Raw genomic sequence first — 16,168 nt, 5'->3', positions numbered from 1 at the left:
AGTTATCAAAGATTAATTTGATGTCAGAGGTAGAGAACCAGTGTTAGGATTCAGAGAGTTTCAACTACATAATTACACAATATAACTATTCTAGGAAGTCTCTAGGTTTCTGCAAGTATGATCTGGGAAGATATATATATATATATATTTACATTTACTTATTTATATATATTATATATAATATATATTTCTTATTTAGAAATATAATACTCTAATTTTCCATATGAAGATGACATATTAACCAAATTATAACCATTCTCAGGGAATCCACACAAATAAAACCATAAAATAAAAATTTATTTTTTGTATATGGACATTAAAAGTTTAATAAACATTTTCTTTTTGCTGTTCATTTTACTGAAATTATGCACACAAAGGGACAATAAAAGAAACAAAATGAATTATTAAGAATAGTCCTGTCCAATCAATTTTAATTCTACTGGCCAGTATTTTTTATTGAACACATTATATGCCAGGTACTATGATAGGCATTTTGCTAATCCTATGAAGCAAAGTCTTCTAACAATATTTTCAAATTAAGGTATTATTATTGTTATTTTTGGACTTAAGAAAATAAAGCTTTAGAAGATTTACACAAATTGTCCAAAGTTACACAACGAATAGTAGGGTTTTTTGAAATGACATCTATCTGAATCCAAGCCTAAACAACTTTCCACTGCACTACAGTAACACTTTTGAATATTTTCCAGAAAACTGTGTCCCTGAAATATGAAATATATTGTAATAAAAAAGATACCAAATTAGGTAATATAAAAGATATTAATTGAGGTTAAGAAACTTTTGTAAAGGGAAACAGCAGAGGAAGCAGTAAAGAGGCAAGATAATAGGAAAATGGTCAAGAAATATGAAAGTAAATATATAACTTGTGACACTCACCCTCCCTCCCCTCAAAAAAAAAAGGTGTTAATAATATGTGGCAGAAAGGGTTTAAGACAGACAAGGATAAAGGATGCTGGTAGACAAGACATAATATCTGTGTTCCCTTACCCTCCATACTTCCTCAAAGAATCACCCATCAATAAAGTATAACATATGCAGTCCTAGAAGTCCCGGACACTCAGGGGGCCCACATGGTCAAAATAATTTTCATGATAATACTTAGCTATTATTTGCCTTTCTTATTCTGTTGACATTTGTACTGATGGTGCAAAAGCAATGGTGGGTACAACTGTTGGTGCCTTAGCATAAATCAAGCTAATAGTGTCAAATGAATTAGTAATCATTGTATTCTTCACTGTCATACAAGCACAACTACAAACAACAACAACACCACAAAGCCAACTTCACTTAAGAATGTCTTTAAGTAAAGCAATAAAAAATATTAGTTTTGTAAATTTCACATCATGAGTATGTATCTTTTTTAATATTCTGTGTGACAAAAGGGGAAGTATGCATAAAATCACTTCTATATATAGAATAAATGTATGTATAAAAGTATTTTATAAAAATTTTATAAAAGTATGTATAAAATTGCTAGTGAAGAGGCTTTCTATGTAACATTATTTTGATTTGAAAGAATGGCTACAGACAAATTGATTATTCAGAATAGGATATCTGACATTTTCTCAAAAATGAAAGTGAGCTTCCTACACAAAGGAAAACAACTGAATGTAATTTATTGCCAATGCTAAAATGCAAGTTTTCAAGAGAAAATTACAATTTTGAAAAACTTGTATTCACCAGTGTAAATCTGACCATTTTCCAATACTTAAAACTTTTCTGATGATACCAGTGACAATATTAATGAATGAATTCTTTTTATATTATATAATCAAATATGTCAACATTTAGAAGATTTGCATGACTCAATCAATTATTTTCCAAAAGACTCATATATGACATTATAAAATTATACATGGGTAAAAAATAAATCCATTAAAAATGAGAAGACCAATAGATTTTCAGGAAAACTAGTATAAAAATTCATTGATATGCCAGATTTTCATTGTAACTAAACTGAAAGAAACTACTGCTTGTCAAGTTTTAATTTAGCATCAAAAAAGAATATTAAAAATTATTTGAAAAGGCTTTTAAAATATTATTCTCTTTTCTAACTGTGTATCTATGTGAGCCTGGATTCCCTTTGAATGCTTAAACCAAAAATATGTATGATAGCAGATTGATTACAGAAGCAGGTATGAGAATCTGCTTTCTATTAAACCAGACATTTAAAAGATTGCAAAAATTTAAAATAATGCTACTTTTCTTTCTACATTTTACAGTTTTGGAAAATATAGTTAATTTTCATCAAGCTGTCAACTTCTATTACTATTGTTATTTTAAAATGAATAAATATACACAGTCATGTGTCACTTAATAACACATATCCTGAGACATGAACCACTAGGTGATTCTGTGGGAACATCATAGAGTGTACTTACACAAACCTAGATGAGGCAGTATTCTACACAGCTAGACTATATGGTGTAGCCTATTTCTCTTAGGCTACCAACCTATACACCATGCTCCTATACTGAATACTGGAGTCCACTGAAACACAATGGTAAGTATTGGTGTATATATGCAAACACAGACAAGATACTGTAAAAACTACTGTACAAAATATAAAAAGTGGTATAACTGTATACCTAAAGAGGAGCCTGCAGGATTGGAAGTTACTCTAGTTGAGTCAGTGAGTAATGAGTGAATGTGAAGGCCTAGGATGTTACTGTACTACCGCAGACTTATATAAACACTGTTCACTTTGGCTACACTACATTTATTTTTTCAAAACAAAACAAAACAACAACAACAAAAAAACACAGTCTTGGATAATAAGTTGACCTTAGCTTACTGTAACTTTTTACTTCATAAACTTTACATTTAACTTTTTGACTCTTTTGTAACAACACTTAGCTTAAAACACAAACACACTGTACAGCTGCACAAAAACATTGTCTTTATAACCTTATTCTATAAGCTTTTTCTATTTTTAAAATATTCATTTTTTCAACTTGTTAATTAAAACCTTACACACAAAAACACATTAGCTTAGGCCTACACAAAGTCAGGATCATCAAGATGTCACTGGTGATAGAAATTTTTCAGTTCTTTTATAATCTTACAGCACCACTGCTGTATATAGTCCGTCACTGACCAAAACATCCTTATGCAGCACATGACTGTACTTGAAGAGTTTCTCAGTTTTAGTTTCTGGTATAGTGAATACCAATAGACATAAACCACATAAACAAAATCTTGTAGAGTACTCAATAACTTTTAAGAGCATAAAGAGGTTCTGAGATCATAAAGTTTGATAACTGATGGCCAAGATTACCATAAAACATTTTTAAATGGTCACACTCTACTTATTTTATGCCCACATTTCTATAGCGTTTTCACGCCATAGTACATTTGGAAAGTCATAATATTTATAAAGCATATGAAGTAAACGGACAAGGCTACTCTGACCAAAAGAGACTAATTAAAAGCCTAAGTGATCCTTGGCCCAGATAACTGCCTTGAGGATTAGTATAAGAATAGTATCCCAGCCCACCTACAACCCATTATGTCATATGCCCTGGCACAGCGGAAGGAAACCTCTACTATACGAACACACAAATCTGTTCATATAATATCATGGTTTAAAATCCTTCATAGCATCCTGATCCTTACAAGATAAAATCCAAACCTCTAAGTACCCCCTCATGATTGATACCTTCCATTGGCTGGTCCCAATAAGCCTGTCTGGCATCACATTCTTGCTTTCCCCAACTCATAAGTCCTTATCATTGAATGACACCAATCCATCTGCTACTCTGAAGGCATGCTCTTTCACATGCCCATGTGTCTCTACATGCTAGTCCAGCTAGGCAGAATTACCTCTCTAATTTCCTCAGCACAGTAACCTCTCCTTTTAGTCTTCAAAATCCAGCTCAAATAATAACTCTCCTCCAAGACTTTCTCTATCTTTACTATGTTTTATGGCAGTTAAACAGCATACAAAGCTTCCCCATTACTCTATGTCTTCCTTCAAGGAAACTTTACTCTTTGTTTCTCCAAGAGCTAAAATAGTGCAAGACAAATCGCAAGTGCTAATTAATTAAGATGTATCAAAGACATGCTGTATTCATAACAGTATTTTCTTTCAAATTTTTAGCCCTTAAATAAGGGTCATATTTTTTCAAAAGGAATCATTAGAAGTATATGTTTTATTTACTAGATTAAACTCTTTCTAAATAAAAGCAAATATTGTCTATAAAAATAATCTCAAAACAGAAAGAATCCTAAGTAGGTTGCTTTTGACAACACAAAAAAGTCTTTTGCCAAACTCCACCCAACACAGGATGAAGATTAAGTTTTTGTTGTTGTGTTGTTGTTGCTGTTTAATCTCCTTCAATTGCTGGTAGTTGCAAACACTTTAAGGCCCTCCTGCAACCTCAAAAATGGTTAACATATAACAAGTATAAGAGATACCACTAAATCTACATTAAGATTCCTAAAAAACTGGTAATAAGAATTAACAGATCTGTGAAAAAATAAAAGCAAGCAAATAGTGTAGACAAAATAATGTACACAAGATCTACGTTTGAGCCTCCTTTCATCCTTCAGGCATGTGTAAAAGTACTGACCACGTGGCCGCCCGCGGTGGCAAGAGGAGGATTTTTGTCTATGTTTACCCCTTCCCATACTAAAGTCACCTAGAAACAGTGTCTAACAACATAAATATTTCTGGAGTTGAATCAAAAAAATCACATAAGTGATGACCCAATGGAAATGAATGATAGGCCCATTTGTCCAACTCCAGTTTTTCCACACTTAATCTTGCACAGTCCTGCTCCTACTAGCATTAACTCTGTATTTAAAATAACATATTAATTTTTATAAATGTTAACATTAAAGTGCTAAATTATAGCTCCAATAAGATCAAATATAGAAAAAAAAAAAAAACACAACTAAAGTTATCACCTCCTTTCTCAAATCTTCTTTCTCCTCTCATCACCAATTCTGTTAATGATACAATAATCCCTCAATGAAGTTAAAGTTCAAAATATTCTGATCAGAATTTGTTATTTCTTCTAGTTGCACTTAACACCAAATCATACTACAAGTGAAGTGATTGTTCTTATCAGAAAAGTAGAGAAACTTAAAAATACACAAAGGACAGTTTATAGAATGAAATTACAAATAGACCTTATCAAAACACACTAAGAAACAGTCAGGCTCCCTTGTTATATTAAAAAAAAAAAACACCTTAAAATTACATTGATTTCTGTTAACCGTTCAGATTGCCAAAAATTCAAACATTCAACAGGGCATAGAGTTGAAGCCTAAGTACTCTATGAAAAACATCTACGATTGTGGCAAACAACAACTAGAAAAAGATTCAAAGATTCAAGGACTAGGTTATATAGGAAGAGAGAACTGAGTAAAGAGACAACTGAGAGGAGCCCACTGGGTTCGGGATAAATGTCAACACTGACCTCTAAAATAATTCTTTCAAAGGGGCCACAAACTTATTAGTTTGTAGAGAAATTTATGTCCCCCCAAAATGTTGCAAATGATAGAGTAATAAGCTTGAGATTAGTAGTTTCAAATCTAGTTATAATCAGTAAAAGGAGAAAGGGCTCTGCCAAAACCATACCAGGGTAACAGAGGACATACCCAAAGATACATCTCCATAACAAACAACATCAGAAGCTTAATACTATGAAGTGAGAGGGGATGAAATCGTACTAAAATAACTTAGCAAAGTGACTTAAAAAACAAAACAAAACAACAACAACAAAAAAAAAAACAAGCAGGCAACCATAACTAGCCCCAGTAGAATCATGGGACAAATATCCAGAGTATCCACAATATATTAACTAAAATGTTGATTTTCTAATGAAAAATTATAAGGTATGTAAAGAAATGGAGGGGTACGATCCACATACTAGGGGGAAAAAAGCAAGCAACAGAAATTGCCTGTGAAGGTAACCACATGTCAAATTTAATAGAAAAATACTTCAAAGTAGGCATTGTAAATATGTTCAAAGACCTAAAGAAAACCATGATTAAAGAATTAAACAATGACCAAAGAAATAAACACAAGTCCAAATGAAATAGGAAAGAAACCGAGATAGCATTTTTTAAAAAAATGAATATTATGAAATTATGCACTACAGTAACTGAAATTAAGTATTAATTAGAAGGACTCAATAGTAGAGTCAAACTGCCAGAAGAAATAATCAGCAAACTAGAAGACAAATGGATATTATGACATCTGAAGAACAAAAACAAGGCCAGGAATGGCAGCTCCTACCTGTGATCCATCACTTTGAGAGGCTGAGGAGGGAGGATTGCTTGAGCCCAGTAGTTAGAGATCAGCCTGGGCAACATAGCAAGACTCTGTCTCTTCAAAAAATAAAAGAATTAGCCAGGCGTGGTGGTGCATGCCTGTAGTCTTAGCTACTCGGAAAGCTGAGGCGGGAAGAATCCTTAAACCCAGGAGTTCAAGGCTGCCATGGGCTATGATCACACCACTGCTCTCCAGCCTGGACAAGAGAGCAAGACCCTGTCTCAAAATCGGATGGATGGATAGACAGATAGATAGACAGAAAGACAGGTAGATGAAGGAAAAAAAATGAGGAAAAATTAAGAGACTCCGAAAAATGTGAAACACCACTAAGTGCACCGACATACACATAATGAGCATACCCAAAGGAAAGAAAAGAGCAAAAAAATTTCAAAAAAACATTATCTTAAAACTTCTGAAATTTATTGAAAAACACACATCCAGGAAGCTTAACAAATTCCAAGTATGATAAATACAAAGAGATCCACATACAGACACATAATAGTACAAATTATGAAAGTTACAAACAAGGAAAAAAAATCTTTAAAGCAGCAAGAGAAAAATAATTCAGCACTTAAAAGGAAACACCAATAAACTAACTGCTGACTTCTCAGCAGAAACAATGAAGGCCAGAAATTATGCAATAACATATTCAAAGTACTATAAAATAAAATAAGATTTAAAAAAACTCCAAACCTGTCAGCCAGAAATCCTATATCCAGCAAAACTACCATTCAAAAGTGAAGGCAAAATAAGGATGTTCCCAGATAAAAACTAAGAGATAAGCCAGGTGCAGTGGTTCACACCTGTAATCCCAGCACTTTGGGAGGCAAAAGCAGGCGGATCACCTGAGGTTGGGAGTTCAAGACCAGCCTGACCAACATGGAGAAACCCTCTCTACTAAAAATACAAAAAATTTAGCCAGGCATGGTGGTGCATGCCTATAATCCCCCACACAGGAGGCTGAGGCAGGAAAAGCACTTGAACCTGGGGAGGTGGAGGTTGCAGTGAGCTGAGATCGCGCCATTGTACTCCAGCCTGGGCAACAAGAGCGAAACTCCGTCTCAAAAAAAAAAACAAAACAAAACAAAACAAACAAACAAAAAAAAACTAAGAGATTTTGTTGATAGCCGACTTACCTTACAAGAAACATTAAAGGAAGTTTTTGATGTTGAAAGCAAGTAACTACAGATGATAATACAAATTCACAAATTACATTACATATTACATATGGTGTCTGTGTGTGTGTGTGTGTGTGTGTGAGTGTATATGTGTGTGTATAAGGAAAGTACTAAAATATATTAATTGAAAATGAAAAGGAATACAGAATGGGGAGATGAAAGATAAATGATTCAACAATAACAGTTGGAGGGTGTAATATCACACTTTCAATACTGGATATAAAACCAAGCTGAAGATCACTAAGAAAATACAAGAATTTTTATCAGCTTAAGGAGCTCTGCGGCCACAACTATGGGGTTTTCTGAATATAGAATTGTGTTGTCTGAAACAGAGACAGACTGACTTCCTCTCTTCCTATTTGGATGCCTGATATTTCTTTCTCCTGCCTGATTGCTTTGGGTAGATGTCCAATACTAATGCTGAATAGGTGAGAGAGGGCATCCTTGTCTGGTGCCAATCTTCAAGGGGAATGCTTCCAGATTTTGCCAATTCGATATGATCCTGGCTGTGGATCTGTCATAGATGGCTCTTACTATTTTGAGGTATGTTCCTTCAATACCTAGTTTATAGAGGGTTTTTAACATTAAGGAGGTTAAATTTCATCAAAAGCTTTTTCTACAACTATTGAGATAAGCATGTGGTTTTTTACTTTAGTTCTATTTTTGTGATGAATCACATTTATTGATCTGCATATGCTGAAACAATCTTGCATCCCAAGGATAAAGCCTACTTGGTCATGATGGATACATTTTTTGATGTGTTGCTGCAATCAGTTTGCCAGTATTTTGTGGAGAATTTTTGCACGCCTGAAGAAGATGCCTGAGGTTTTCTTTTTTGTTGTTGCTGTGTCTCAGCCAGGTTTTGGTATCAGGATGATGTTGGCCTCATAGAATTAGTTAGGGAGGAGTCCCTCCTTCCCAGTTTCTTGGAATGGTTTTAATAGAAATGGTACCAGCTCTTCTTTGTACCTCCGGTAGAATTCAGCTGTGAAACCATCCAGTTCTGAGCTTTTTTTAGTTGTACAATATTTATCACTGATTCAATTTCAATGCTTATTATTGGTCTGTCTAGGGAATCAATGTCTTCCTGGTTCAGTCTTGGGAGGCTATATGTGTCCAGGAATTTATCCCTTTCTTCTAAATTTTCTAGTTTATGTGCACAGAGGTGTTTATAGTATTCTCTGATAGTTGTTTGTATTTCTCTGGGATCAGTGGTGATATTCCCCTTATTCCTAATTGTATTTATTTGGATCTTCTCTCTTTTCATTAGTCTAGCTAGCAGTCTATTTTATTAATTTTTTCAAAAAATCAACTGGAATTGTTGATCATTTGAATAGTTTTCCGTGTCTCAACCTCCTTCAGTTCAGCTCTGACTTTGATTATTTCTAGCATTCTCCTAGCTTTGGGGTTGGTTTACTCTTGGTTCTCTAGTTCTTTTAGCTGTGATGTTAGGTTGTCAAATTGAGATCTTTCTAACTTTTTGATCAAGAAAGTCTCAGGATACAAAACAAATATACAAAAATAACCAGCATTTCTATACACCAACGACAGTCAAGCCAAGAGATAAACTGGGAATGCAATCCCACTCATAATTGCCAGAAAAATAAAATATCTAGAAATACAGCTAATGAGGGAGGTAAGAGATCTCTACAAGAGAAACTACAAAACACTGCTCAAATAAATCAGACAACACAAACAAATGGACAAACATTCCATGCTCATGGATAGGAAGAATCAATACCATTAAAATGGCCCTACCGCCAAAACAATTTATAGATTCAATGCTATTCTTAGCAAAGTATGAATCACATCCTTCGAAGAACTTAAAAAAAAAAAAAAAAAAAAAAAAAACTATTTTAAAATTCACATGGAACCAAAAAAGAGCTCAGATAGCCAAGGCAATCCTATGCAGAAAGAACAAAGCTGAAGACATCATGTTACCTGACTTCAAACTATACCACATGGCTACCATAACCAAAATAGCATGGTATTGGTACAAAAACTGATATATAGAGAAATAGAACAGGTTAGAGAACCCAGAAATAGGCCCCCACACCCACAAACATCTGATCTTTGACAAAGCTGACAAAAGCAAGGAATGGGGGAAAGACTCCAAATTCAATAAATGGTGCTAGAATAACTGACTAGCCATAGGCAGAAGACTGAAAATGGAAGATTGAATCTTCCTTACACCATATAAAAAATTAACTAAAGATGGATTAAAGACTTAAATGTAAAACCTAAAACTATAAAAATCCTGGAAGACAACCTAGACAATACTATTCTGAACATAAGAATGAGCAAAGATTTCATGATAAAAATGCCAAAAGCAACTGCAAAAATTGATAAATGAGAACTAATTAAAAGAAAGAGCTTCTGTACAGCAAAAGAAACTATCAAGGGTAAACAGAATGAGAGAAAATATTTGCAAACTATACATCCAACAAAGATCTAATATCCAATATCTACAAGGAACTTAAATTAACAAGCAAAAGACAAACAACCCCACTAAAAAGGGGACAAAGGACATGAACAGACACTTTCAAAACAAGATACACTGTGGCCAACAAGCATACAAAAAAAAAGCTCAACATCACTGGTCATTAGAGAAATGCAAATCAAAACCACAATGAGATACCGTCTCACATCAGTCAGAATGGTTATTACTAAAAAGTCAAAAAATAACAGATGCTAGTGAGGTTATGGAGAAAAAGGCATACTTATACACTGTTGGTGGGAGTGTAAATTAGTTCAACCATTTGTGGAAAGCAGTGTGGCAATTCCTCAAAGAGCTAAAAAAAGAACTATCACTTGACCCAGCAATTCTACTACTGGTTGTATACCCAAAATAATAGAAATCATTCTATTACAAAGACACATGCACACATATGCTCACTGCAGCACTATTCACAATAGCAAAGATATGGAGTCAACCTAAATCCCATCACTGGTAGACTGGACAAAGAAAACGTGGTACATACACATTATGGAATACTATGCAGCCATAAAAAAAGAATGAGACTATCTTCTTTGCAGGAACATGGATAGTGCTGAAGGCCATTATCTTTAGCAAACTAGCACACCAACAGAAAATCAAATACTGCATGTTCTCACTTATAAATGGGAGCTAATTGATGAGAACACATGAACACATAGAGAGGAACAACAGATACTGGGGCCTACCTGAAGGTAGAGGGTGGGAGGAAAGAGAGAATCTGGAGGAATAACTAATAAGTTCTAGGCTTATAACTTGGGTGACTAAATAATCTGTACAACAAACTCACATGACCTGAGTTTACCTATATAACAAATCTGCACATGTACTCCTGAACTTGAAATAAAAGTTAAGAAATATAAATAAAAATTTTAAAAATTAAAAAAAAAAGACATACAGAATTGAGCTACACTATAAACCATCTAAACCTAACAGACATCTATAGAACACCTACCCATCAAAAGCAGAACATATATTCTTCTCCAGCACACATGAAGCTTCTCCAGGATAGATCATATACTTGGCTATAATACAAACCTCCATAATTTTAAAGGATAGAAATAATATGGCCAGGCATGGTGGCTCAAGCCTGTAATCCCAGCACTTTGGGAGGCCGAGACGGGCGGATCACGAGGTCAGGAGATCGAGACCATCCTGGCTAACACGGTGAAACCCCGTCTCTACTAAAAACGTACAAAAAAACTAGCTGGGCGAGGTGGCGGGCGCCTGTGGTCCCAGCTACTTGGGAGGCTGAGGCAGGAGAATGGCGTAAACCCGGGAGGCGGAGCTTGCAGTGAGCTGAGATCTGGCCACTGCACTCCAGCCTGGGCGACAGAGCGAGACTCCGTCTCAAAAAAAAAAAAGAAATAATACAAAGTATGTTTTCCAACTACAATAGAATGAAACTAGAAGTCAGTAACCAAAAACATTGGAAAACGTACAAATATGTGCTATATAAACAAAACAAAAAGAACTGACCCAAAAATTAAGCAAAAGAGAAATCAGAAAACACATTGAGATGAATGAAAATAAAGATCCAACAGAGCAAAACTTATGGGATTCAGCTAAAGCAGTGAAAAGGGAAAAATTTATAGCTATAAATATATATAAAGAAAAAGTAACATCTCAAACCAATAACCTATCAACCTTAAGACACTGGAAAAGGAAGAGCAAAATAAACCTAAAGCAAGCAGAAGGAAGGAAATAATAAAGTTTAGAGCAAAAAGTATATGAAATCAAAACTAGAAAAACAATAGAGAAAATAAAGGAAACCAAAGGTGTTCTTTGAAAAGATTAACAAAATTAACAAAACTTTAGCTAGATTGACCATGAACAAAAGAGAGAAGACGCATATTAGTAGGATCATATATAAGTCAGGACATACTACTAAGCTGAAAGAAGTAAAAAAGATTCTATAGGAATGTTATAAACAATTGTATAACAATATATTAGATATATGAGATGAAAGGAAAAAATTCCTAGAAAGCTACATGCTACCAAAACCAACCCAAGAAGTAATAGATAATCTGAACAGACCTATAACAAGTAAAAGATTGAATTAGTAATCAAGAAACGACCCACAGAGAAAAGCCCAGGTCCAGATGGCTTCACTGTTGAATTCCACTAAATATTTAAAGAAGTTAATACTAATTCCTCACGCTCATTACAAAAAGAGAAGAAAACACTTCCCGATTCATTTTAGGAGGCTAATATTACTCTGACACCAAAACCAGATAAACACATCACCTGAAAACTATAGAGCAGTATCTCTTAGGAATATGAACACAAAATTCCTCAATGAAATACAAGCAAACTGAAAGCAGCAATATAGAAAAAGATTATAAACCGTGATAGTGAGATTAATGTCAGGGATACAAGGTTGGTTCAGCATTAGAAAACCAAATGATAGACTACATCATATCAATAGAATTTAAAAAAAAATCACATGATCAGCTCAACAGATGCAGAAAAATGAACCAGAAAAAATCCAATACTCTTTAATAATAAAAACATTCAACAAAGTAGCTCTTGAAGGGATGTTCCACAATGTGATCAAGGGTATCTATGAAAAATTCACAGCTGGCTGGGCACGGTGGCTCGTGCTTGTAATCCCAGCACTTTGGGAGGCCGAAGCAGATGGATCACGAGGTCAGGAGTTTGAGACCAGCCTGTCCAACATGGTGAAACCCCATCTCTACTAAAAACACAAAAATTAGCCGGGTACAGCGACGGGCACCTGTAATCCCAGTTACTCAGGAGGTTGAGACAGGAGAACTGCTCGAACACAGGAGGCAAGGAGAAGGTTGCCGAGAGCCAAGATCGTACCACTGCACTCTAGCCTGGGCGACAGGGCAAGACTCCGTCCCAAAAAAAGAAAAAAAGAAAAATCCGCAGCTCACATACACAGCAGCATTTCATAATTGTGAAAAACTATATACGTAGCCCACTAAGATTAGAAATAAGAAAAATAAGTCTGCGCTCACCACTTCTATTCAACACTGTACTGTAGGTTCTAGGCAGGGCAGTTAGGGAAAAGCCAAAAAAAAAAAAAAAAAAAAAAAAAGAAATATAAGGCATTTACATTAAAAAGCAGTAAAACTACATATAGAAAAAAACCATTAAAAGGGATAAACAAGTTGAGCAAGGGTTACAGGATAGAAGATCAATATACAAAAATCAATTATAGTTCTATAACTAGCAATGAAAAATATGAAAATGAAATTAAGTAAAAAATTCCATTTACAAACCAACCCAAATGTCCATCAATGATAGATAGGATTAAGAAAATGTGACACATACACACCATGGAATATAAAAAAGGATGAATTCATGTCCTTTGCAGGGACATGGATGAAGCTGGAAACTATCATTCTCAGCAAACTATGACAAGGACAGAAAACCAAACACCACATGTTCTCACTCATAGGTGGGAATTGAATCAGTTGGACACAGGGTGGGGAACATCACATATCGGGACGTGTTGGGGCGTTGGAGGCTGGGGGAGGGATAGCATTAGGAGAAATACCTAATGTAAATGATGAGTTGATGGGTGCAGCAAACCAACATGGCACATGTATACCTATGTATCAAATCTGCATGTTGTGCACATGTACCCTAGAACTTAAAGTATTAAAAAAAATTCCATTTACAATAGCATCAAAAACATTATGTATCAGTCAGGGTTCTCTAGAGGAACAGGACTAACAGGATAGATGTATACATGAAAGGGAGTTTTTTAAGGCATATTGACTCACATGATCATAAGGTGAAGTGCTGCAACAGGCCATCTGCAAGCTGAGGAACAAGGAAGCCAGTCCGAGTCCCAAAACCTCAAAAGTAGGGAAGCTGACAGTGCAGCCTTCAATCTGTGGCAGAAGGCCCACGAGCCCCCAGCAAGTCACTGGTGTAAGTCTAAGAGTCCAAAAGCTGAAGAACTTAAGAGTCCGATGTTCAAGGGCAGGAAGCATCCAGGAAGGGGGATGGGGGAAGATGAAGGCTGGAAACTCAGCCAGTCTAGTCTTTCCATATTCTCCTGCCTGCTTCATTCTAGCTGTGCTGGCAGCTGATTAGATTGCGCCCACCCAGACTGAGAGAGGGTCTACCTCTCCCAGTCCACTGAACTCAAATTTTAATCTCCTTTGGCAAATACCCTCACAGACACACCCAGGAACAATATTTTGCATCCTTCAATACACTCAAGTTGACACTCAATATTAACCATCATACATTACTGGGAAAAAAAATCGAACAAAGGAAGTATAAGAGTTCTACACTGAAAACTGCAAATACTGCTGAAAGAAATTTTAAAAGATCTAGATAAATGGGAAAACAGTCATGTTGATGAATCAGTAGACTATTGCTAGGATCATAATAAACCCCAATTTGCTCTACAGATTAAATCCAGTTCCTATCAAAATCCCAGGTGACTTCTTTATAGAAATTAACAGGCTGATTCTAAAAATCAGATGGAATAGCAGAAAACCCAGAATAGTCAAAATAAACTTGAAGAGAACAAAGTTTAAGACTCACACTTTCATACTTCTAATTTACTACACAGCAACAGTAATTTAAAGAGTGCAGTACCAACATGAGGATACACAGACAGATCAACAGAGTAGAACTGAGAGTCCAGAAATAAACCCAAGCATCTATGGTCAACCAGTTTTTTAAAAGAATGCCAAGACTATTTAAAGGGAAAAGAAGAGACTTTTCAGTAAATGATGATGGGACAACTGGCTAGTGATGTACAAAAAATTAAGCTGTACCTTTACTTCATACCATATAAAAAATCAACTCGAATGAACAAATGACCTAAATGTAAGAGCTAAAATGATAAAACTCTTAGAAGAAGACACAGGAATGAATCTTTATGGCTGTAGATATGGTAAAGAATTCTTAAATATGACATCAAAAGAATGAGCAAAAAAAGAAAACAGATAATTTAGATTTCATCAAAATAAAAAACTATTTGTGCTTTAAAGGATACCAACATGAAAGCGAAAAGGTAACCCACAGAATAGGAAAAAATATTTGCAAATCATATGTCTATCTGATAAGGGATGTGTATCCAAAATATACAATGAACTCTTACAACTCAATAACAAAAAGAAAACCCAATATAAAAATGAGCAAAGGATCTGAATTTCTGCATGGACTATACATAGATGACCAATAACCAGGATGATACTTAACATCATTAGTCATCAGAGAAATGCAAATCAAAATCACAATGAGATACTACTTAACACCCATTAGAAAGGCTATAAAAATGGAAAATAGCAAGTTTTGGCAAGAATGTGGAGAAAACAGTTTGCTAGTTCCTCAATAAGTTGTTTTGTTGTTGTTGTTTTGTTTAAGTTGGGGGTCTTGATCTGTCACCCAGGCTGGAGTACAGTGGTACAATCATGGCTCACTATAGCCTTGAATTCCTGGGCTCCTGCCTCAGCCTCCCGAGTAGCTGGGACTATAGGTGCAAACGAACACACTCAGCTAATTAATTTCTTTGTAGAGACAAGATTTCACTAGGTTGCCCGGTTGAGTCTCAAACTCCTGGCCTCAAGCAACCCTTCTGTCTCAGCCTCACAAACCGCTAGGATTATAGGCATGAGCCACCATGTCCAGCCTCAACAAATTAGACACAAAATCCCCAACAATTCCCTCTAGGTATATGCCTAAGATAATTAAAATACGTGTCCAATCAAAAACATGTGCACAAGTTTGGCTATTCATAATAACCAAAAAATAGAAACCCAAATGTTCATCAAATGAACTGATAAATGAAATGTGATATATGCACAAAATGAAATATTATTCAGCTATAAAAAAAATGAAGTAGTAGGCAGGTGTGGTCATTCATGCCTGTAATCCCAGCACTTTGAGAGGCTGAGGTGGGTAGATCAGGAGGTCAGGAGTTCGAGGTCAGCCTGGCTAAGACGGTGAAACCCTGTCTCTATTAAAAATACAAAAGTTAGCTGGGTGTGGTGGTGCGAGCCTGGAATCCCAGCTACTCAGGAAGCTGAGGTGAGGGAGGAGAACTGCTTGAACCCAGGAGGTAGAGGTTGTAGTGAGCCAAGATGGTGCCACTGCACCCCAGCCTGGACGATAGAGCAAGACTCTGATTCAAAAAACAAATAAACAAAAAACGAAATAATAAACAATATGAATGAACTTTGAAAACGTTTTGCTAAGTAAAAA

At 35.3% G+C, this 16,168-nt stretch overlaps 1 protein-coding gene across 4 annotated transcripts in view; it reads right to left on the bottom strand.

The window, feature by feature from the left end:
- The window catches only part of ASCC3 (activating signal cointegrator 1 complex subunit 3), a 418,508-nt gene that overhangs the window by 333,052 nt on the left and 69,288 nt on the right, over nt 1-16,168 (bottom strand). The gene's annotated exons all lie outside the window — the stretch shown is intronic.

The sequence above is a fragment of the Rhinopithecus roxellana genome, chromosome 4 (assembly GCF_007565055.1).
Source record: "Rhinopithecus roxellana isolate Shanxi Qingling chromosome 4, ASM756505v1, whole genome shotgun sequence".
Classification (NCBI taxonomy): Eukaryota; Metazoa; Chordata; class Mammalia; order Primates; family Cercopithecidae; genus Rhinopithecus; species Rhinopithecus roxellana.
The sequence above is the reverse complement of the archived record's forward strand: the minus strand, read 5'-3'. Positions and strand labels throughout refer to the sequence as shown.